The sequence below is a fragment of the Heptranchias perlo genome, chromosome 5, assembly GCF_035084215.1.
Source record: "Heptranchias perlo isolate sHepPer1 chromosome 5, sHepPer1.hap1, whole genome shotgun sequence".
Lineage (NCBI taxonomy): Eukaryota > Metazoa > Chordata > Chondrichthyes > Hexanchiformes > Hexanchidae > Heptranchias > Heptranchias perlo.
Window position 1 is genome coordinate 45,727,136 of NC_090329.1, and position 22,627 is coordinate 45,749,762.

Genomic DNA, 22,627 nt, shown 5'->3' on the forward strand with positions numbered 1-22,627 from the left:
TTTTTCGGCCGGCACAGACACGATGGACCAAATGGCCTCCTTCTGTGCCGTAAATTTCTATGATTCTATGATTCTTCCCGATTTTAAAATTCTCATCCTTGTTTTCAGATCCCTCCATGGCCTCGCCCCTCCCTATCTCAGTAATCTCCTCCAGCCATACAACCCTCTGAGACCTCTGCACTCCTCCAATTCTTGCTTCTTGCACATCCCCGATTTTAATCAGCCTTGCCTTCAGCTGCCTAGGCCCTAAGCTCCGGAATTCCATCTCTCTACCCTTCTCTCCTCCTTTAAGACGCTCCTTAAAACCTACCTCTTTGACCAAGCTTTTGGTCACCTGTCCTAATACCTCGTTATGTTACTCGGTGTCAAATTTTGTTTAATAACGCTCCTGTGAAGCGTCTTGGGACGTTTTACGTTTTATGTTAAAGGCGCTATATAAATTCAAGTTGTTACTGTTGTTGTAGTCTCCTTTCTGGTGGAAAAATAAATGAATTGGAAGAGATTACTTATTGTAATATAAAATTTGCAAATGAAACCAGGTTATGGGGATGAATAACATATGAGGGAGAAAAACTGCATTCAAAGAGATCTGAACCAATAATGCAGATGGCCTAATGAATAGCAGGTGCTTATTAATACAGATAACTTTAAGGATATTGCATAATGAAGGGGTGTCTATTAGCAAAGTAGGAGAAGATTTGAGTGTGAATATTAATCATTGATTAAAATTTTCCAGGCATTGCAATGCTATTAACAAAAAATTTGATCAAATACTAGATGTACATAAAGGGCATTTGACTAAATCAAAATGGGTTATTTGAACATTGTATGGTGAGGTTACCTTTGGAATATTGCCTGCACTTTTAGATATTCCAGGAGATCAGAGAAAGGGGACAACGATATTTCTGGTACTTAGTGCTCTGAGTTATGCGGAAAGACTCATAGAGCCAAACTTTTTATTATTGGGGAAAAGAGGGAGGGATGGGAACAGTTCCCAGGTGCTTAAAATTGGAGAGACACAGATAATGTAGATGTAAGTAGGCTGTTTGACAAAAGCTTGGAATTAACACAGCTCAAGCAAGGCTAAAGATTAGAAGTAATCTCCCCTCATAGATTAGTGGATATATATAACGTGATGCTGTGCTGTCCAGCCTTCAAAAAAGTGCTGGATAAATATTTGGTTGGTTACAGGATTGGATTTTAAAGGGATAAATATAGCCTGAGATGTTTAAATGGGATGCAATGATGTCACTGCTGGGGCCAGAGAAGGATTTGTATGGTCTGTGGAGGGCAGCAGGCCAGGGTTGAAAGTGGAAATATAGGATGGATAAATAATGTGGCACTTTACTTGATCATTGGGGATCAGACAGGATTCACACAGAACTTTCCCTCAAGCGATTGAATTAGTGAGGTAGAATCTAGAATAGGGTAATTGTAAACAATTTTACAACACCAAGTTATAGTCCAGCAATTTTATTTTAAATTCACAAGCTTTCGGAGATTTTCTCCTTCCTCAGGTAAATGTTCAGGATCTCCTTGAAGCCTACGCATTTATGCGTAGGCTTCAAGGAGATCCTGAACATTTACCTGAGGAAGGAGAAAATCTCCGAAAGCTTGTGAATTTAAAATAAAATTGCTGGACTATAACTTGGTGTTGTAAAATTGTTTACAATTGTCAACCCCAGTCCATCACCGGCATCTCCACATCTAGAATAGGGTAGATTGTATTTGGTGTGTGGAAGGAGAAAATTTGTTGAGCCAAATGGCTTGTTTTTGATCCATGCATTGTTACACATTTAATACTGGGAATGTTTTTTTTACAGCAGTCAAGTTTTAAATTGGGCTATTATAGCAATCTGGACACATTCCCTAACTCACGAGGGTTCTGCCTTACTAGAGAACCATTCGTCCAGTTTGATGTCAGATGATAATCTTCACTCTCAAGCATTTCCTACGCCAGTGATTGCCACTCAGTAAAGAATTCCTCCTAGCTGATCAGTATCCAGCTCCTGCAGGAAGATTCTTCAGCAAATACTGCAGTGGATGAGATCTCCTGATTTTACAGGTTAGGAAATCCTACCACTAAAGCACTCACTAGAGTACCTTGCTGCAGAAGCTGGAGCCAGCTAAATTACAAGCAACTAAAGGAATAAATTCCGCACCAATGGAGTAGGTAGGAAGGGAAAATTTCTTGTTTCTTAAAATATGATTTATTGTATATTTAGGTTTGACATGTTCTAACACAAGAAATAAATAATTCATTGCTTAGAATGGAGAAAACATAAGCAAAATAGATCACTTTGTGATCTTGAAAAGGGAAATAGATATGCTAAAAAGCCCTTTGAGAATATAAGCAGATGAACAGATAATTCCCCTCTTTGCTGATCAGAATTGGAATTACAAACTGTCCAGCTAACATGAAGATCTGTGATTTAGAAAAGGAGATATCCTTTCCATTTTGAATGTAACATGACAATATATCAAAGAACAAAATGTGTGGCATAAGTCTTTTAAGACAATAGACCCAATACATAAATCACTTTCAGACAGAGGTTTTCTTTTCTACTGATTGCTTCAATTTAATTTTACAGATATGGTTACCAGCCATTTAATTCAGTCAGAGCACTAACATAATTTGTCCTGTTTCATATCTCTGATTCCTATTAATTTTAAGGTCATCTCCAAAATAAAAGTTGTTCTTCAAGTTCCCTTTCCTTTCTGAAAAGACATGACGATGTCTTTCTTTATCTTTCTTCTTTCATGTTTTCCTTCACATTCAGCAGTTATTGCCATAGGGGAAACAGAAAAGACTATAAAGTTCAATAATAACTGTTTGTCCCTTTATTATAGGGTCTGCTTTAGTTTCAAACCAGTGGGCTATCTTAATTGCACCATGACATATATCTACACTGATCACCACCCTTCAGTAAAACCTGACTTCAACAATATAAAAAGCTCTGATATCACCATCTGCACCTTGCTTCCTGCCAGTTGCTACAATTTATAAAAATATATTTTTTCCAAAATCATCTACTTTCCTCAGACCTGGCAAATTAATGCTTTCTTCATCAACGTGTTTTAAAAATTTCCTTCATTCTTGCCTAATACATCTCTGTTCCTTTCTCAGTTCTCATTTTACTTTATGTAATGTTTGCCATTCATTTCTTTCTTCATTCTTAACACTTAGTTAAAGGTTGTGTAATTTAGCTATTAATTTAAAATGGCAGGATAATTATACATACCTCCTCCGTTCCTCAGCAACTAATCACAGTTCATTTCTTTCTCAATGCTGACCTCTTCAAAATGATTACTTGCTCCTTTCTCAAAGATTACAAATTGTAAGGGTGTCAAAATAAAAATAAAAACTAACATATAATCTGCGACACAGGTCCCAACTTTATGGATATTTTTGTGTCATGCAAATCTAGAAAAAACAATTTACTAACTGCTACAGCTCATGTTTTGCCATCTGCAATTAATGTTTTCACTGGACCATGGCCTGTTGAAATGAAAATATCAACTGGGATCAACTGAGATAGTGCTACATGTATGAATTTCTGGAAAGCAAAGTAGCATGCAACTGTAAATAATGAAGCTGTGGGCCAGGGCCTTCCACCCTCCCTCCGCCTATCCTGGGTAGAACTGGAAGTTGTATCGATGTACTCCTGGAGGTTTCATTACATGGCCTCCTGTCTCCAACCAACCTGCCCAGTGAAATAGCCTTTTTGCCCCATCTCCAATATTTTTATAACTATTAAATTAAAGTGTTCAAAGAAAATTGTAAAATCACACAATTTTTTTTAAATGCCCCTATGATTTTTCTCCTGGATTTGTCACAAAAATATCCAAGATATTAATTCCTGGAGATCTCCAGGAAATCCTGGAAGTTTGGTGGCGGAAAATTGGAAGGGAATGCCGCACTCCATTGCTTCCCTATCTACTTTCCTGCTGATCGGATTTCCCACCAGTGAACTGTTATGTCCGAGTAAACACTCATATTGGTGGTAATAACTAACTGCTTTTATTCCCAGTCCCTCTAGAACATTCCTGTCAAAGAATAACAAAACTAATACAAGAGAAGTATAATTACTACAATGCGCTTACTCCCATCAGGGGATATCTAGGGGGAAATTTTAACCCCTAGTAAAAATAGTTGATTTTTGGAGCAGGACTGCATCCGGCTCCAAAGCACCTGCTTCCAGGTTTAACCCGTGTTTGGATGCGCGCATGTAACAGAAAGACGGAAGTCCCGTCCCCACTTAAAGCCGGCGGGCCGATACTTAAGGGGGCAATGTACCTCATTGCGATAATTGGGACACTTAATTTTTTGTATATTAGAAATGTCAAACAAATTTAACCTTACCTGTTCGGGTTTCCCATGCTTCTGATTCACATCAGGTGAAAGCAGATGGGAAGGGCCAGATCCATGAGGTGAGTGCCTTTATTGCACTGCTGTGGGCCAGGAGGAGCAGGAGTACTTCATGCAGGCCCAACAAGCTCACCTGGCGTGCCCAGTCACTATGGTCCATTTTTTCAATTGTGCCCTCGTGCTCCATGCAATCTAATTCCGCTGATATCCATCGTGAAAATTAAAATTGGCCAGTTTCTGTAATGGGTGGCCAATCCGCAATACCTATTTTACGCCTGGCGGTCAGTTGAAAATCTACCTCTCCATGTTGATAAATGCAAAGCAATGAGACTAGTGAAGAAGGATTAACATTGGCTCCCGGTCCAGCAACGCTTCAAATTTAAAATTCTCATCCTTGTGTTCAAATCCTTGTGTAACCTTCTCCAGCCCGACAACCCTCCAAGAACTCCTTAAAACCTACCTCTCTGACCAAGCTTTTGGTCACCTGTCCTAATATCTCCTTATGTGGTGCGGTGTCAAATTTTGTCTGATAACATTCCTGTGAAGGCCTAGGGACATTTTACTATGTTAAAGGCGCTACATAAATGCAAGTTGTTGTTGTTGCGTGCATCAACATGGCCTAAGTAACTCCAACATTCTTAGATTGTTTTGGTTGCTTGCCTAGGGTTACCCATATCAGTTGGAAGGCTGTCCAGCTGAGGGTGGAGGGTTAGTTTAGATTGCCTCCCTCATTCACTATACCTTTCATGTGGTGGGGAGTGAGAAGTTGAGGAATTCCATTTACATCGAGGCCCAGCAAACTGCTTAGTGTAACAGCTCTGGATACAGACACCCCAAAAAACAGCGAAAAATAGAAGACCCATGTCCTCCATTCCATGCCTCTGAGTAAAATATAGAGAATATCCTCCCCAAACACAGTGACCAAAAGACAATGCTCACCTCCCTCCTACTTTCGCACCTAAGACGGCTTCCAACCTCTGGACCCAATAATCACAAGGACTCTAACCTCTATTGCAATCTCTACACTCAGGAAAGAGGCAAGTGTGAAATCCCCACTGCACTCACACTCACCTTCAATGTGCCAGTCATTAGGATCAGCTGATGCTTCTATGGTTAGTCTACTTTTTCCCAGATGTTCAAAAACCCCATCTGCATTGCTGGAATTAAGACCAGCAAAAACTCTACTGGGGCTGACAGGTATGTAAACTGAAGCACTAACTGACTCTGTTTTCTCTCACTAGCCCTGAAATGTACTCACTTTTCAAGATCCTGCTGGCAGCTCCAAGGACCAGCTAACCTGTGCTTCAGACTGCACCTTCCCCCACTGTACCAACAGAGGCTGTGCTGACTTGAGAGTCTGGCTGTGCTTCTTGCACCCTTAAATTTAGGGCAAACAGGAATTATAGTGCTGCCCTAGCATCTATACCTCTCACCCACAGAAAGACCAACAGTCCCAGGCAAAGTCCATGGACCTGGTTGCCAACATGTTCACCCAACGATCATCCAACACCCTCGAGTACTGAAAAGGTATCCCAACATCCTCAATACCATTTATGGAGTACCAGTCCTCACAGCCTGCAAAGATGGCATATCGCAGAACAAGGACAGAACCAGCACAAGTGACCTCAGTCACAAATAGTGGCCCAACCCAAAAACACAGCATTTACTGAGGACTCCATAATAGGAACGCCCTCCCCCTGAAACCCAGAATACTCAGCTCATGCCATAGCTGACTGCAACACATCACCCCCAGATTTAGAAAAACAAACCATCCATACAAGCCAGGACAAAACCCCAAAGGGAATCAGTTCTTTTAACGAATGCATACCTTTTTTGTTTATATCTGTATAAAAATATATGTCTTCCAGAATCAGTGTTTATAATGCCACTTTCATTTTTAAACTAAGTAAGAAAGCTTTTTTTTCCCCTATTTGTGTGTTAAACAATTAAAAGCATTGGTGTGGCAACCTAACAATGTACTAACAAACAGATTATACATTAACATGGCTTCTAATTATTTCCTTAGAATCGATAATTTATAATCTGGTTTTTCATTGACCACCCTGACAGCTATTACTGAATGACATATGTGTATACTTATGTTTGAGTGTAAATGATTCACTTTAATGAAGATTATATAAGTAATATTTTATATGATCATCTGTAAAGTTGATGCATTTTTCTTTCATCAGGAATCAATATTAGACAAAGCAAAAGCAAAGCATCCAGATATCAGTAAATTATCTGCTTATTTTATATCAACCAGATGATTGGGTCTGGAGCATAAATCTTAAGTTTGTCCAATTTTCCACCATTTGAATCTTCCGTCCTTTGTTTATTTGGGTGGAAAACTGTTTTCTGCACATTTTCTGCACATTGTTGAAATCTATCATTAGAGATGGGATGCAATTAACTTTTGAGTCGGCATGATTTAACATCATAACTATGGCCTTTCGCTGTATTAGAATTTAGACTTACTCAGATCATGTTTGATAAATGTTTAAAATAGAAATGAATTGACAATGCAGTTTTCTTCAAAATGTAGTATTATACCTAGATTATAGCTCCAAGTACAACTTTTTTCCCATTTCCCTCAGTAGGGTTTCTCCCAATGTCATGGCCAATATTCCTCCCTCAACCACCAACATGAAAAATAGATTATCTGGTCATTCATGCTTTAGCTGTTTGTGGGGCATCGCTGTGCCGTGTAGTCACTGTTATGTAGGCAAACACGGCATTGGAGTTGTCTGCCGTGTTTGCCTACATAACAGTGACTACACTTAAAAAGTAATCTATTGGTTGCAAAGAGTTTTGAAACATCCTAAGAGTGTGATACAACAATATAAATGAATGTTCTTTCTTTCTAATATGCTACTGCAGTGAGGAGGACTGCTGGAGTTTCTTATTTATGTCCACCATTGAACAGTGAGTTGACATGTTACAATGACTGGTGCCAAAATATCGCACAACAATTTGTAATTTACTCAAAGTGAGAAAAAAGTAATGGATGAGTACTTTTTGTTCACAGTACACCTAGTGTCCATGTAAAGACATATAACTATTAAAATATCTGAAACCATTTTTTAAAAACTTTCACATTTCTTGCCCCAGTAGAGATCCCTTATTTTAGGTATCCTTCCCTCTAGCTCATTTAAGTGATGTCACAGCTTGGATGATTTTTCTGTGCCATGGAACAACTCCAATCGTTTTAATAAGAGTCACAACTTCAGATCAGCCTGGAGGCCAATCTGGAGCTGAATCCCCCCATCCCACCAAACTGACAGTTATCAGTGATAGCATTATTTTCATACGCTACCTGGGAAATGCAGTGATGCAGTCATGAATTCCCAAGGTTGTTCATTGAAGCACTATTTGCATCATTATAACTATCAGCCATGATCTAATTGAATGGTGGAACAGGCTCCAGGATTTGAATGGCCTACTCCTGTTTCTGTGCTCCTGGATCCTAATAAAGTGGTAGATCACTTTATTTATCCTGATAACTCCCAAAATAGATAGTCTCTGATGAAAATACTGCAGTCTTGAGCCAGACGCTCAATGGAACAAATTACCTTGGGAAACTCTTTGGCTGTGGTTATATTGTAGCTACTGATCTCAGATCAGTCAGTGCCTTATTTATATTGCCTAATGAAAATCAAACTCTTGTAACCAGGAGAGAATTATATATATATATATATATATATATTACACCCTCCTGGCAGTGGAGATGACAAATTTTCATTGGTAGTTTCCATTATAAATGTAGCATAGGAAATATGATTTTAAAATGGAGACCGAATTATATCTGCATGTCCTAGTCCAATTATTCCCAACCCTCTAATCACGCTTCACTTGAAGATTACACCTGGTCTTGACTCCCTGTGTGCAACGCCATGGGAAATTGAGTCATATTTTAAAAGTGTTCTGCTTCAGTTTCTAAGTGCCGAGGGGATCCAAGAGATCCTCTGAGCACCTTTTAAATTTGGCTTTACACCATTCTGAGTTATATTAGGCATGTAAAGCCCAAGCAATGGGAGGCAACCTCCTTCAGGTGATCTGAAACCACTCTGCTCTGGAGTCAGGTCATTTTTGTAACACTGCAAAGTGAAAGCCACTTCTCAGCAACGCAGAAATGGGCAACCTTTTAAACGCCTCCATTTTCTAGGTCTGTCTGAATGGAACATTGGCAAAAGCTTGGAAGCAGGTCCTCCTTAGTTGAGGAATAATGGTTGATGTGAGGGCAGGGTTAATGAGGTGGAGGACAAATGAAGTGCACCAAAATATCACATTTCATGTAAAAACATTTGTTCTGATTTGCAAATGTGGCAATATATATGTTTTGGTTAACCTTCCATTGAAAAGTTATGCTTGAAACCGTAGAGAAATGTCGTTTCTGAGCGTCTATTTAATTGCACAATACTAGCTTTATATATAATATTGTCGTCATAAACAATACAGTCAACAGAAGCACAAAAACGAATACTTTTTGTGGACGGTCGAAAAGTATCTCAAAATAAAACAAAAAAATAAAGTATACAAACAACCCAGATCATCCCATGGCTGTTTCTATACAATACCCATTTTTCTGCCGACTACTGTGATAGATAGGGAAAGAAAACACCATTAATCTTTCTTACTTGCAATGTGTTATTGCTAAATATATTTTAAGCCTTTAAGACCCCATAAATTAACTCTTGGTGCCCAATGCCGATTTTGAAACACGATATACAAACCGAAAGCATGTCAGCACCAAATAAAAGAGAATGGGCAGCTCCCTTATTGTATTTGCAAATATTGTTGAAAACGTGATTTTCAACCTTGCTGATTCTTAATTTTCTAAACAGCGATTTGAAAGCTGAATTATTTGGATTTTGGAAATGAGATATCTTATTTCCACCATAGTTTTTCATTAATTCTGCGGTGGTATACAGACTGTCATTGAGTATGTATTTTTTTCTATAAACCACAAATTTAATGTGGGATAATTTCGATGTGATATTTTGCATCATAATACCAAAAATGTGCTTCCTTATAGCCCGGACACCGAGAGCATACGTGATCTGAATGTTCCATTATTATGCAACATACCGTCAGAGTGGTTTACTTTAAATTCACACTTTTCCCTCCTTTGTATATATAATTGAACAATGTAGCCCACAATTATTTGAACCTCTAAATGATACCTTAAAAACGAAAACATCGTATTTTAAGAACTTGAAAGTGTGCCCCCTCCCCAAGTCGCTTGGCATAGGAAAAAAATCAGTCTTGCATTTCCTTGACGTTTCATGTCTTGGCATTACTGTACTATCAAAAATAACAACAAAATCTGTAAATATTTTGTTGTTGTTACAGGAACGAATTTGAACACTGAAGGTCAAGAAATGGATATAGCTGTCAAATATGAATGCAAATCATAATCGAGGGATCCAAAATGTGGTAGATTGGATTTTGTATCATGAATGCCGTAAACGCATTTTAAAGGAATTGCAATGTTATCAGAATTTTAACATGTTTCCTTTTCCTCACATCTGGCGGTGACACTCCATTTGTCACATCGATGTGTCTGCAGCGCGGCTGAAACTGACCATCTCTGGCAGCAGCAGATCCTGCACGGTAGGCGGGCTGCTTCTGGTCGCGCAGACTCAGACCATATGACATCAACTAACCACGTTACTACTTCTGAAAGAAAGCAAATATATGGAGTGTATGATGCACAGGGACTGACGCTCATCCTCCTTCCTGTAGTACCCCATAACCCAGAGCTGACGCGAGCCCTGTTGCACATAACACATACAGATCGACAGGACCTGCATCAAACACTGTGACCTACCCGCTTTCATTGCTTTTAACTCGAATGGTAGGATTCAACTGATTTCGGATCTAGCAAAAAAAAACTAATTGCTGATTTTTACTACAGCTTCGCCTACAAAGGTAAGTGGATGATGCACTGGACAAAAAATATTGCACCATGCGCATGCTGATTGAGATTGCTTGTTTAAGATCCGCGTTTTTTAAATCTCATCTGCAGCAATAACATCTCTTTGCCTTTCCCCTAACCCGTGCAATGTTACCTAAAGCTACCATCAATAAATCTGGCATGTCCATATAATATAAAATGACATGTATGCTGACCGAAATATTGATTGAAACAGGAATCATCATCTGAGCATTTCAATTTCACTTCAAAATCGAGCACGATACTGGCATCTTGGAGTGAATGAATGTCTTTATGTGAATCTTAGGAATTAACTGCAGTGTTGTATTTAACGTAAATATCAGCATGGGGAAATCCAAGTTGGATGCTTAATGCATGATCGCCTTTTCTTATAATGAAGGTGCATTTTGGTTATCACTGTAAGAAATGATTAGTTGGAAGGCAATTAATCGGTATAAGGTGCATGTCATTTTCCATGGCAATTCAGCCATAGGTTGTGATTCGCAGTCGCGTGCCTGCAAGAAAAGCATGATCAAGAACTCCACAGTAAATTAAACATCATTATTCGTCAAGTTGATAAACCTTGGATAAAATAATTAGAAGCACGCCAGAGAGAAGAGGCTTAGCAATGTGCTCGATAATAAAACATCGTGATCTCTGTTTTGATGGTAAAAACAGCAAGTGGTGGCCCCGTCCTTTCGCTGCTCATGATGCAAATGGAAAGCAACGGGTTTGTGCAATTACAAAGGTTGAAGTGATAATCCAAAAGCGACACCTTAAGTGAATCTCGTGGCTCAAAACTCAAGGCGCGTTGCAACGTTACCTACCGCCCCCAGCAGGCTTGCTTCGTTTATTAAAAAAAGGGAACATATATGTCACCTTTAAAAAGCCAAATGAAGATTTATTGTTTCTAAGTCAAAACGTTCTAAGGGAATGATTTTTATACTGCCAAGGGTGATAACAATAAGTGCTATTGCTTGGATTCCGATTTGATGCATACTTATGTTTTGAATCAACACAAGAGTCAAAATTATATTTCTCTGACGTGCATTGTATAGAACATTGTCGTTAGTTAATGAGGGATTTAAACAAGCACAAATGTATCATTTAGGAACATGAATATTTCAAGTTCCATAATATAAGGGCTTCGGTGATAATTATTAGTTTGTGCGTTCGCAGTTGGGGTGGGATAAAAACGTTTGGCTATATGCAAAAACAACTTTCCCTTTGATAGATTTTGTCTTACAGAGTAAAGATTTAGAAGTAAATTTGATAATAAGGACTGAACCACATTGCTGGTAATCTGGTATAGCGAGATGCTTGTGCTAAGCTCTGAGCAGCTTTTCGAATTGTGTATTTTAACAGTTACTAAAGCAATTGCATGTTGTGACTGGCGACATTTGCCCTCTCACAAAACGTGAAGTTTTGCAGATTACAAATTACGACCGCGGAATATCACCTGTAAATACGATCACTGACAAGGAAACCGAAAGACATGGCATTCTGTGCTTGTCCATTGGTATGTGAGGAGATTGATTCATGTGAACGCACTCAGAATTCCCACGGATTTATATTAAAGTACAACTCTTAGAACAATACCAGCATTATTTTTGTGATTTCAATGTGAAATATAATCTTTCGATGTCTTTAGAACTGAATATCAACATTATTGTGTACAAATCCATGGCAAACCAATATAGGTCTCCGAATACAACATCAGATAGAGATGCCGCTCTAAAATTGCATCCGACTTTCAAACAGAATAATTTAAGAGTGGGACTGGTTTGTACAAGAATACTAATTATCAGACCACACATTCTCAGTTGCTGTACCTTTTGATTTTAAGCGAAATTGTCTTTATTTGCCCACTAAATTAAGTGTTCTTCCCATAGATCTTTATTGATTTGGCTATAGCAATAGAGATGCCTGATATAATTGTAGATCCGCGGTGGTAATGATGTTTGCACTGTATGGCCCCTGGGTATTTTACTTGCTGCATCAAATGCCCAAAGGAATTTTGAAAATGAAGTATGAAAGCGCTCCACCGTGAAATTTAGAATTGGCAGCACTGCGTGATGATTTCCGCAAAAGGAGGGAAATGCAATACAAGAGGGAATTAAGGGCACATCACAAATAGTAGGTTTTGGAAGATTTAATAGAAAATAGTGAAGTCTGTTAGTGGTCTCTCTATGACTTTTCCTTTTGCACAGGATATCTGGTAAAATGCAGATCAACTGCTTATGGGAAAAAACATATTTTCTGGTTTTGGAAACATTGATAAAGTTGCCGGGTATTCTGCTGATTTGCAGGCTTACCAGTGATTGCTTAGAACTTTCCGCTTGGAATACCCACGTTGTGGTTTGCCAGTTTAGCAGGAAATGGCATCTGTAACATGTAACGGAGATTCACAGACAGGATCCAGGGAACCTTTGTATGTTGTGTTGGAAAGGATGCCATCTCTTTAGGAATGGCAGATGTCTCGTAGTTTCATTCCGCTATCAGTAAAATCCATACACTCATTTTTTGTATTGCTATGCTATTAGATGATGCATTTTGATATGGAGATCATATTTGGAAAATGTTTCAAACAGATTAAATAGGATAAAACAGGCAATGTCGTTATCATTCCCAGATGGCGTTAAAATATTAGTGGCCTTCGATTATCAATAAGTATGCTGATTCTCTGGCCAAAATTATTTTGGATTATATGCAGCACAAATACGCCTGCTGTAAAAGTCACATTCTTAAAGAGAACATAATCGGCTATCTGATAAACAGTGAATGTAAATATTCGTGCATTATTTGTAACCAAATTATTCACAATTCCAGTACTTGTAATCTGTAACAACCAGAAAAACACTCCAACTCTTTTATAATGGAGTAGTTCTATCATTTCTTACAACTTAACTATTAAGGTCGCACCTTAAATGTTTGTCTAAATCCTTATAAAATAACCCAGTTCTTTGGTGATTATTATATATAGGATCACTTTTTCTTGCGATCATGTTTAAATATTTGGCTATACTATTAATCAATTTTACTGCATTTTCGTTATGTCACGTTTAAATATCTGCCTGTATGTTTACTAATCATCGACGCTAATGCATCTTCATCTGAAACAGCAGATAGTTCCTGCTGGAAATCAGCGGCGTTTCGGAACAGAGCAGTTGATGTCATTGTTTGGCTAGTATATTATTATTATTGCAGCAGTGACGACCATTTCCAGAATATTCATATATAGACACAGAAACGTCAAAACAAACGTGAAGCAAAAATAACAAGTTTGTATTATCTCCGGGTTTCAACCAGAGGGCGCCACTAACTGATTACTGAAAGTGATTGTTGCTCTTCAGCAAAAAACCCAACCAATTAAATGTACAGACATTGCTGTAGCATAATTTTTTTTGTTATTTTACTAACTTACTAGTAGAGTGCAATGATAATTAGTATTTTTAAAGTAATTTCATGCGCCTTTAAAGTAATTTAACAAACGTTTATCTAAAACCCATCCTTAAACTAACGCTGCACAAACATCAGTTCTAACCAACTATTATTACAAATCTCTTCCCATTAGCGGCCCTAGTCTCGACTTAAGTTCCACTTGTTTGCACCGCAGTCAAAAAGACCTGCTGGCTCCCATAAATTTGTAAGAAAGAACTTGCATTCATATAGAGCCTTTCACAACCTCAGTATGTCCCGAAGTGCTTTACAGCCAATTAAGTACTTTTGAAGTTTAGTCCCTGTTGTAATATAGGAAATACACATAGCAAGCTTTCACAAACAACAATGAAATAAATGACCAGATCATCTGTATTTTTAAGTGTTGGTTGAGTGATAAATGTTGACCAGGACACCTGCTCTTCCTTGAATAATGCTGTGGGATCTTTTGCATCCACTTGAAAGGGCAGACAGGACCTTGATTTAACGTCTCATTCAAAAGACAGCACCTCCGACACTGCCGCACTCCCTCAGTACAGCACAGAAAGGCCAGCCTAGATATACGCTCAAGTCTCTTTAACCCTCAACCTTCTGACTCAGAGGCGAGAGTGCTCCCACTGAATCAAGGCTAATTCCTGTAGTTTTCCGTGGGGTGAGAAAAAAATAAAAGTGCGAATATATCTCCTATGGTATTGCTCATGGGCCTAGGAGTGGAATCCCGGGCAAGCAGGTTTGAGGCACATTGGGAATAAAACGCCAACACCCTGGCACAAAGCAGAGGACAGATGCAAAGTTTGTTGTGGAATTGAATCTCTTGACATGATTGGTCTGTGTTGATCATACGACTGGCAGTACCATATTGTTAGCATCACCCACCAGCAATGTTGGAGGCACTCTACAATCATACATTCTTAGTCACAAAACTTTTAACAGGATAAGATAGATCACATCACACAATCCAGTGACTGAATGTTTCCATGATAGCTATCGAAAAAAAATACTATGGAGTTCACTACTTTTTTTTACAATGCTATCACTGCAGAACTAAACACTGTTAATGGCAGAGTAATAAATGAAAATCCATTGCCTTCTTGGAGGTGAATCGATACCAGAGATTTGCTTCATTGGAGATGGCAGGGGAATGAAGAAGATAATTCCACTGGAACAAAGAAGTCTCAGGATTAGGCTTAGTATGCATTAGTTGGTCAATTGTAATTGGTTGTGCATCCAGATGAAGAATTGTCCTGTATGTAACAATGAATCAATTGGAAACTGGGTACTGTTTCTCACTTCATGTATTTTTAAGCAAATCTTTGATATTTAATGTTTCCTCCCCCAAGTAGCTTGCTGTATTTTTGTTTATTGGTTGGCTATTACCTATTTTACATTCATATTTTACTTCTGCATTGAGTAACTGTGTTTTCTATAGTGGTCGGTCATATTTGACACACAATATTGTCTAGCAATTTTTCCAACATCATTCAGACACTAGGGGCAAATTTTCATTTCTTGGTAAGAAATGGTTCAAAATGCCTACTTTGATGCAATATTTTATGACCCCCTCCCCCCCAATCAAAATGGTAGGTTTGCACAGTTTTTTTGCAGGGGATTCTGAGAAACCCAATTTGTTGGTGGAAGTGGCAGCAAACTGTCCAATCATGATGTGTCTGTAATAGTGCTGTTTCAATCAATGTACAAACAACTTAATTGGTATAAACTGGTTAATACAGATATGCAACACAGAAAACTCAACTGTTTATAAATGTCAGCACAAAATGTACAAAAAGCCTGATTTACTGCCCAGGCAAAGAATGTCCTAGTAGATGGTGTGCTCACACCAAAATTGATTAATGAATTTCCATGAGTGGCAAAGGACCCATTGATCTTCATATGAGATTAAAGGCCATTTATAGATTTAACTCTTTGTGATTAGAGATATTTTCTAAAGATTCTCACACAGAGAAATGAATAAATACATTTCCATGATTGGCAAATTACCCACCTGTTTTCTTATGGAGTTAAAGGTATATATAGAGATGCATTCAAATGTTGTTAGAGACTTTCTCATACTCACTATGAGAAATTAATAATGAATTTCCAAAGTGGCAAGTGGCCCTTGGGGATGACAACAGGAATTAGGTTGGGGTTACCAGTAGGAATTGGGTTAAGAAAAGAATAACACCTTATTCCCCCAAACTCACTATTTTTAAACGATAAACACTAGTTGTCTCGATACTTCCAAATCTTGGCCTCCCTTTTGTATAACTAGCCCCCATTCTGAACAGAAGTTCAGAACTCAATTTTTGTTTCAATTTGCCCATGCAGAACGTTGCCTTTAATAAGGCCTTCCTAGTCCTCAACGAACCCTATACAAGCAAATTTTTCACTAATTTCCTTACCCCACTTTAGGCTGCTAGCAAGACTCAGTAACAGTAGCAATAGACATTTACTATTTTCTACTGGTGTTGTTCACCTGTTCACTCATGCCTGCTTTTCATGGAAATTAACATCCAGGGGAAAATATGGCCCTAGAGCAAAAAGTATAGGAGGAAGACTTCCTCTGTGCTGTGGGTATAATGAAATTGTAAACCCATTTTTTAAAATAAATGAGTTATGAAATCCTCACACATAGCATATAGAGAGGAAATATTTGTCCATTGCCTACTGTAGTTGGAGAACAGGCTATAGCCTATATGAAAATGTTTTGAAACGCTTCTTAATTAAAGAGCCAATGTGATCAAATTGTGTAATAAAGCAAATATTGACTGAAGTTTTCAGGCTATACGATGAACTATTGTCCTCTGGGTTATAGGATCTCCTATGTAATAAGGATTTCAGTCTTTGGATTTGACCTGTTATAACAACACACTCTCAGTTGCTTATGTAACTTTGCACTTTATATCAAGGCTGAGAGACACATTAATGATAAGTAACTGACACTGAAAGTACTTCCTCAACTTTCTCAGTGGCTCACTGCCCAGTGTGGAGATGAGCCATAAGGACTTTGGAAAGTGGAAGGTTCATTCTCCAGTCTGTCCTGAATTAATTCAACTGGGAGACGGTAGAGGTTATATATTTGGCTTCAGTGTTCCTGGGCTAGATAGAGGAAAAAAGAGCCAGGCTTCCAGCTCGTTTTCTATCCAATGATCCCCAGCTCAGAAGTGTAAGTGTGTGGCCATGCAATCAATCTTGAGAGTCTCATAGCTTCAATAGGAGGCAGGAGCCAAGGATGATGTACAGGACATCGCGGGGAAAGGGATAGAAGAACAAGTTTGTGTCAATTCCTTTGTGAAAAAATGTGGACCTTATATCTGCTATAGATGAACCCCATTGCTTCTAAGCAGACAACTTGAAATGATCATTTGTTTTACTTTGAAGTGAAAAACTTTGGAATTTTCTTATTCCAAAGAACTGAACGCAAACTTTTTTGTACAAAACATCATGCAAATGTCATTAATTAGATTGTTGCAGTTGGTTTCCTGAAGATCTGATTATGAATTTTCACAAACATTTGGTGCTTTACAGCAAAAGTCTTCTGATCAGGGTGTTATCCAAAACTTATAATTAACACAACAGAGCTCGAAATTTCATCAGTATCCGCATTTGTGGGATTTTACCACCCACAACACAAAGACAAACCTTTAAATTATCAGGAGCTTAACATGGGGAGATTTGGTGAAATGACTCGGAGGTTCCCATTTCCTAAAGGAATCCCAGCACTGATAATTCAATATTCTAATCGATGAGACTAGGCGTCAAATTCAAGGACGTCAAGTTCAAGGACAGTACTCCACCATTGGTTAGTAAACAATCTGAAACAAGAACTGGGCACATTCTGTTATAGATTGCACAATGTTTTAGTGGGGGAGGGGAAGCGTTATCGTTTATGGAAACACTGAGAGTTACAAGTTATAACCATACCCAGACAGAGAGGCACACTGGGGCTGTTTTTGTATATTTTGTATCATGCTGATTTTTGGAATAAAAGCCTCACATACTACCAGGTTGACTGTTTACACATAATCAATTCTGCTCTAAAAGGGGAATAATACAAATTTAGATGGCAGGCAATGCAAGAAGTGGAAATTCTTTATTTGGATACAGTTGACTTTAAATTGAATTTTTAAAGGGGTACACAAAATCCAATTCAACCTTGCAGAAAGCAGTAGTAAACAGTTGTTATCTATTTTAAGACTGTTCAGTTGCGCTGAGTGATTTACTTAGAATTATACAGCTCTTTTCTCTATCATACTGCTCTTGGATGCAGAGTACTGACACTGCTTTTACAATCAACAGAAATAAAAGAAAACATTGGCTACACAGCTGTAATTACAATGCTGTAACTATAGCAGAGTTATTGCAGCAATTTATCAAGAAAAATATATTTTTTAAATCAAGCACAGCATTGACAAACCCTCTCCTATTGTATTAACTCAAATGTATTAGTCAGATTACCATGCGCTGTGTAATTTTACTGTTTTATAGTAAGCATTATCATTAACAATTCTTTAATACTCCAGAAGAGAGGGAAATGCAAAAGAACATAGCACAGTTGATCCTATGATCACTTGTATAAAGCAAAAGATAGTCATACTTGCTTGGAACTTAATTGTATAATGATTTGTGCAATAAAAATTGCACATTGCATTTATGCCAAAACTATAAGTGTATGTTGTTTTTAATTGCTCAATAAGCAGATTTCAGTATTGTATATTAGGCAATGAATTGCATTGCTATTTTTTACTGTAATTAGAAAGAACAAGATCACCATTGTGAAACTAAATCCAGATTGCGTTGTGGGTCGTTTGGCCCAGAGCATGTTAAATCAATTTCATGTTCCACTGATGCACAAAGTAATTCCAAGAGGTCCACTGAATGACCTTTTTTTTAATATTAGTAAAGATAATAACATTTATTGTTATCTTTAATAACATTAAAAATTTCACTAGCACTGAAGAGTTGCAGTTGTCTGTGAGTTCAGGTGGACCTCATACTTCCGAGGACAGAGAGATCTGAGGTGACATTAATGCTGAATATATCCTTTGTGCCATCATAGATTATGACCCAAAATGGTTAGATTTGGGAGAAGGACCATAAGCTTTGTATAAGTTCCCATTTTGGTTACATTCATTCTGGCATTCATCTGATGGGTGGTGGGGCTTATGTGATGGGCGGTATATTCAATGTATGAGTTTTAATTGATGCTTACGTATTCTACTGCAAATAGTGATTGAGAGGGTTTGTTCCCAGCTTCCTGTCCATTCTTCTGCTGTCATTTGGTGACCTAGATCTTTCTCCCATATTCCTTTTAGACTTTTTGTGACTTCTGCCAATGTGGTGAAATCCTAACCCTTGCACTACAAATGTGTAGATTAGGCACCTATGGAATATATGCCAGCAGAGAGTGCTTGATGTATGGACTCTGTCTCAAACTGAGAGAATATCAAGAAGTCTGGCCTTCTGCCTGGAGACCTATACAACAGATCACCTCTTGCATACTTCATAAAATACCTTTGGTCCCAGTGTATAGAAGAAGCGATCCAACCCAAAAACACACTGGAATGGGTGGGACAAGCGCTGTCCAGCTGTGTAGCTCTCAACACATGTCCACCTTGGACCTGGACTGTGTTAAATCACTGCAAATGTGCACAACTAGACTGCCAATGTACCATCTCATCAATGCCCTGTTAATAAAATTTACAATTTCATCAATGTGAAAACTAATGTATGATTTTGCTCTTTCCATAAAAAAATTGGAAAATTTGCATTTAAAAAAACCAGAAAAAAATAAACCTGTTAAATCTTTGCCTGTATTCCTGTTTCAACTCGTAATCTGTTTAGATTCTTGAAGTAACATGACTGTAAACAGGCATATATGTGATTAAATACACATTAAACAGAGTTCCATTTTACCCAAGTACAAAATAATGTAGAGAGGGCAGTGTAATTTACTGCTATTAGCTTGCACACTTTAATGCAAGTACTGGTTTCAAAGGCACTGTAATGGCACTGATATTGTTAATATGTTGCATATTGAAGAATTAGTTCACTCTAGTAAAAATAAATTAAATATCATATGTCAAACAGCCAACATCTGTACATGTGAAGGTTTATCACAGTTATGTAGTGGGATCACAAACAGTAAACATTTACCAAATGAAAGCATTTTTTAACATTTAACGATGGTATTCTCAAGGTCAGAAATGTAGTATTTGCCATTAATAAAGATGGGCTAAGTAAGTTATTTTGTTGAAGATGCGATAATTTAATTACTTTTATAAATGACCTATAAACAGAAATGAGTTTGTACTTAACTACAGCTATTATCTGACCACAAAATAGTATCACACACGTCAATGGTCATTATCCAGAAAGCAGCCATGATGCATTCATTGTTCAGCATTCCATGGAGCCTGCATTAATCCATTGAAGGAAAACAAATATAATGGCTGGCTTTTAGGAGAACTGGGCTATCTTCTGCATCCATAGTATTTGGCGCACAACTGGTTTACCCATTCATTGCCAGATCAGGATGGACTACATCAGGCACTATTGGGCCCTGCCCTCCTCTTCCTGGAATCATCCTGGAATGCAAAGATAATCCCGACTTCTTTTCTGAACTACAAACCATCTCCTTAAATCCCGCTCCCCTGCCTCTTTCACCCTTACTCCCAACAACAAGTGTGAGGAGCTAATGAGATTCTTTGTCACTAAAATTGAGACCATCCATTTAACTGCCTCTGCTACATCCCTGCCCTAGCCCTGAACCTACATCTTTCTCTAGTTTCTCTCTTCATGCCCTCTCCAAACTCATCTTGTCCATGAGACCCACCTTCTGCTCTATTGATACCTATTCCCACTAAACTGATGACCACCCATTATTCCTTCCTGGCCCCCTTGTTAGCTGATATTGTAAAACATTCCCTCTCCTCAGGTACTGTCCCTCTCCCATTCAAATCTGCCATCATCAACCCCTTCCTCAAAAAACTCACCCTTTACCCCTCTGTCCTTGCAAACTACCGCCCCATCTCCAACCTGCTGTTCCTCTCCAAAGTACTTGAACGTGTTGTCGCCTCCCAAATCCATGCCCACCTTTCTTGCAACTCGATGTTTGAAGCTCTCCAATCAGATTTTCACCCCTGCCACAAATGGCCCTAATCAAAGTCACAAATTACATCCTCTGTGACAGTGACCGTGGTGCACTTTCCCTCCTCATTCTTCTCGACCTCTCTAGCGTTTGACATGGTTGATCACACTGTCCTCCTCCAATGCCTTTCCTCTCTTGTCCAGCTGAGTGGGACTGCCCTTGACCCCTTGACTGGTTCTACTTTTACTTATCCAACCATAACTAGAGAATTTCCTGCAATGGTTTCTCTTCCCGCCCTCACCATCACCTCTGGAATCCTCCAGAGATCTAACCTTGGCCCCCTCCTATTTCTCATCTACGTGCTACCTCTTGGGGACATCATCCAAAGACATGACGTCAGGTTCCATATGTATCCTGATGACACCCAGCTCTACCTCACCACCACCTCTCTCGACCCCTCCACCTCCTCTGTGTTTTCATCTAGACCTGGATGAGTTGCAATTTCGTCCATTGACCATTAGGAGACCAAAGCTATTGTCTTTGGCCCCCGCCATAAACTCTGTTCCCCAGCCACCGATTTCATCCCCCTCCCTGGCCATTGTCTCAGGCTGAGCTAGCCTGTTTTGCAACCTCAGCACCCTATTTCACCCTGAGCTAAGCTTCTGACCCCGTATCCACTCCATTACAAAGACTACCTACTTCCACCTCTGTAGCATCGCTTGTTTCCACCCCTGCCTCAGCTCATTTTTTTTTATTCGTTCATGGGATGTGGGCGTCGCTGGCAAGGCCAGCATTTATTGCCCATCCCTAATTGCCCTTGAGCAGGTGGTGGTGAGCTGCCTTCTTAAACCACTGCAGTCCGTGTGGTGAAGATTCTCCCACAGTGCTGTTAGGTAGGGAGTTCCAGGATTTTGACCCAGCAATGATGAAGGAACGGCGATATATTTCCAAGTCAGGATGGTGTGTGACTTGGAGGGGAAAGTGCAGGTGGTGTTGTTCCCATGTGCCTCCTGCCCTTGTCCTTCTAGGTGGTAGAGGTCGTGGGTTTGGGAGGTGCTGTCGATGGTACACACTGTAGCCACGGTGCGCCGGTGGTGAAGGGAGTGAATGTTTAGGGTGGTGGATGGGGTGCCAATCAAGCGGGCTGCTTTGTCTGCTGCTGAGACCCTCATTCATGCTTTTGTTACCCCCAGATTCGACTATTCCAATGCTTTCCTGGCCGGCCTCCCATCTTCCACCTTCCATAAACTTGAGCTCATTGCTGCCCATATCCTAACTCGCACCAAGTCCCATTCACCTATCACCCCTGTACTCACTGAACTATATTGGCTCCCAGTCCACCAATGCCTCAATTTTAAAATTCTCATCCTCATGTTTAAATCCCTCCTTGGCCTCCCCCCTCCCTATCTCTGTAACCTCCTCCAGCCCTAAACTTCCCAGGAACTCTGCGTTCCTCCAACTCTGGCATCTTATGCATCTCCTACTCCCTTCGTCCCACCTTTGGCGGCCGTGCCTTCAGTCGTCGGGGCCCTAAGTTCTGAAATTCCCTACCTAAACCTATCCGCCTCTCCATCTCTCTCTCCTGCTTTAAGACGCTCCTTAAAACCTACCTCTTTGACCAAGCTTTTAGTCATCTATCCTAATATCTCCTTCTTTGGCTTGGTGTCAATTTTGGTCGGATTACGTTCCTATGAAGCGCCTTGGGGTGCTTTCCTACATTAAAGGCACTATGTAAATGAAAGTTGTTATTGCTGACCTTGCTGAGAAATCCACTAACAACATACAACCATGTCAAACT

General features: G+C 39.2%; 1 protein-coding gene across 1 annotated transcript in view; it reads left to right on the forward strand.

Moving 5' to 3' along the window:
- Positions 1–10,054: 10,054 nt before the first annotated feature.
- The window catches only part of LOC137321725 (visinin-like protein 1), a 138,455-nt gene continuing 125,882 nt past the window's right edge, over positions 10,055–22,627 (forward strand). The window contains exon 1 of the mRNA XM_067984304.1: positions 10,055–10,300. The gene's annotated coding sequence lies outside the window, so the exon portion shown is untranslated. The remainder of the gene's footprint in view (positions 10,301–22,627) is intronic.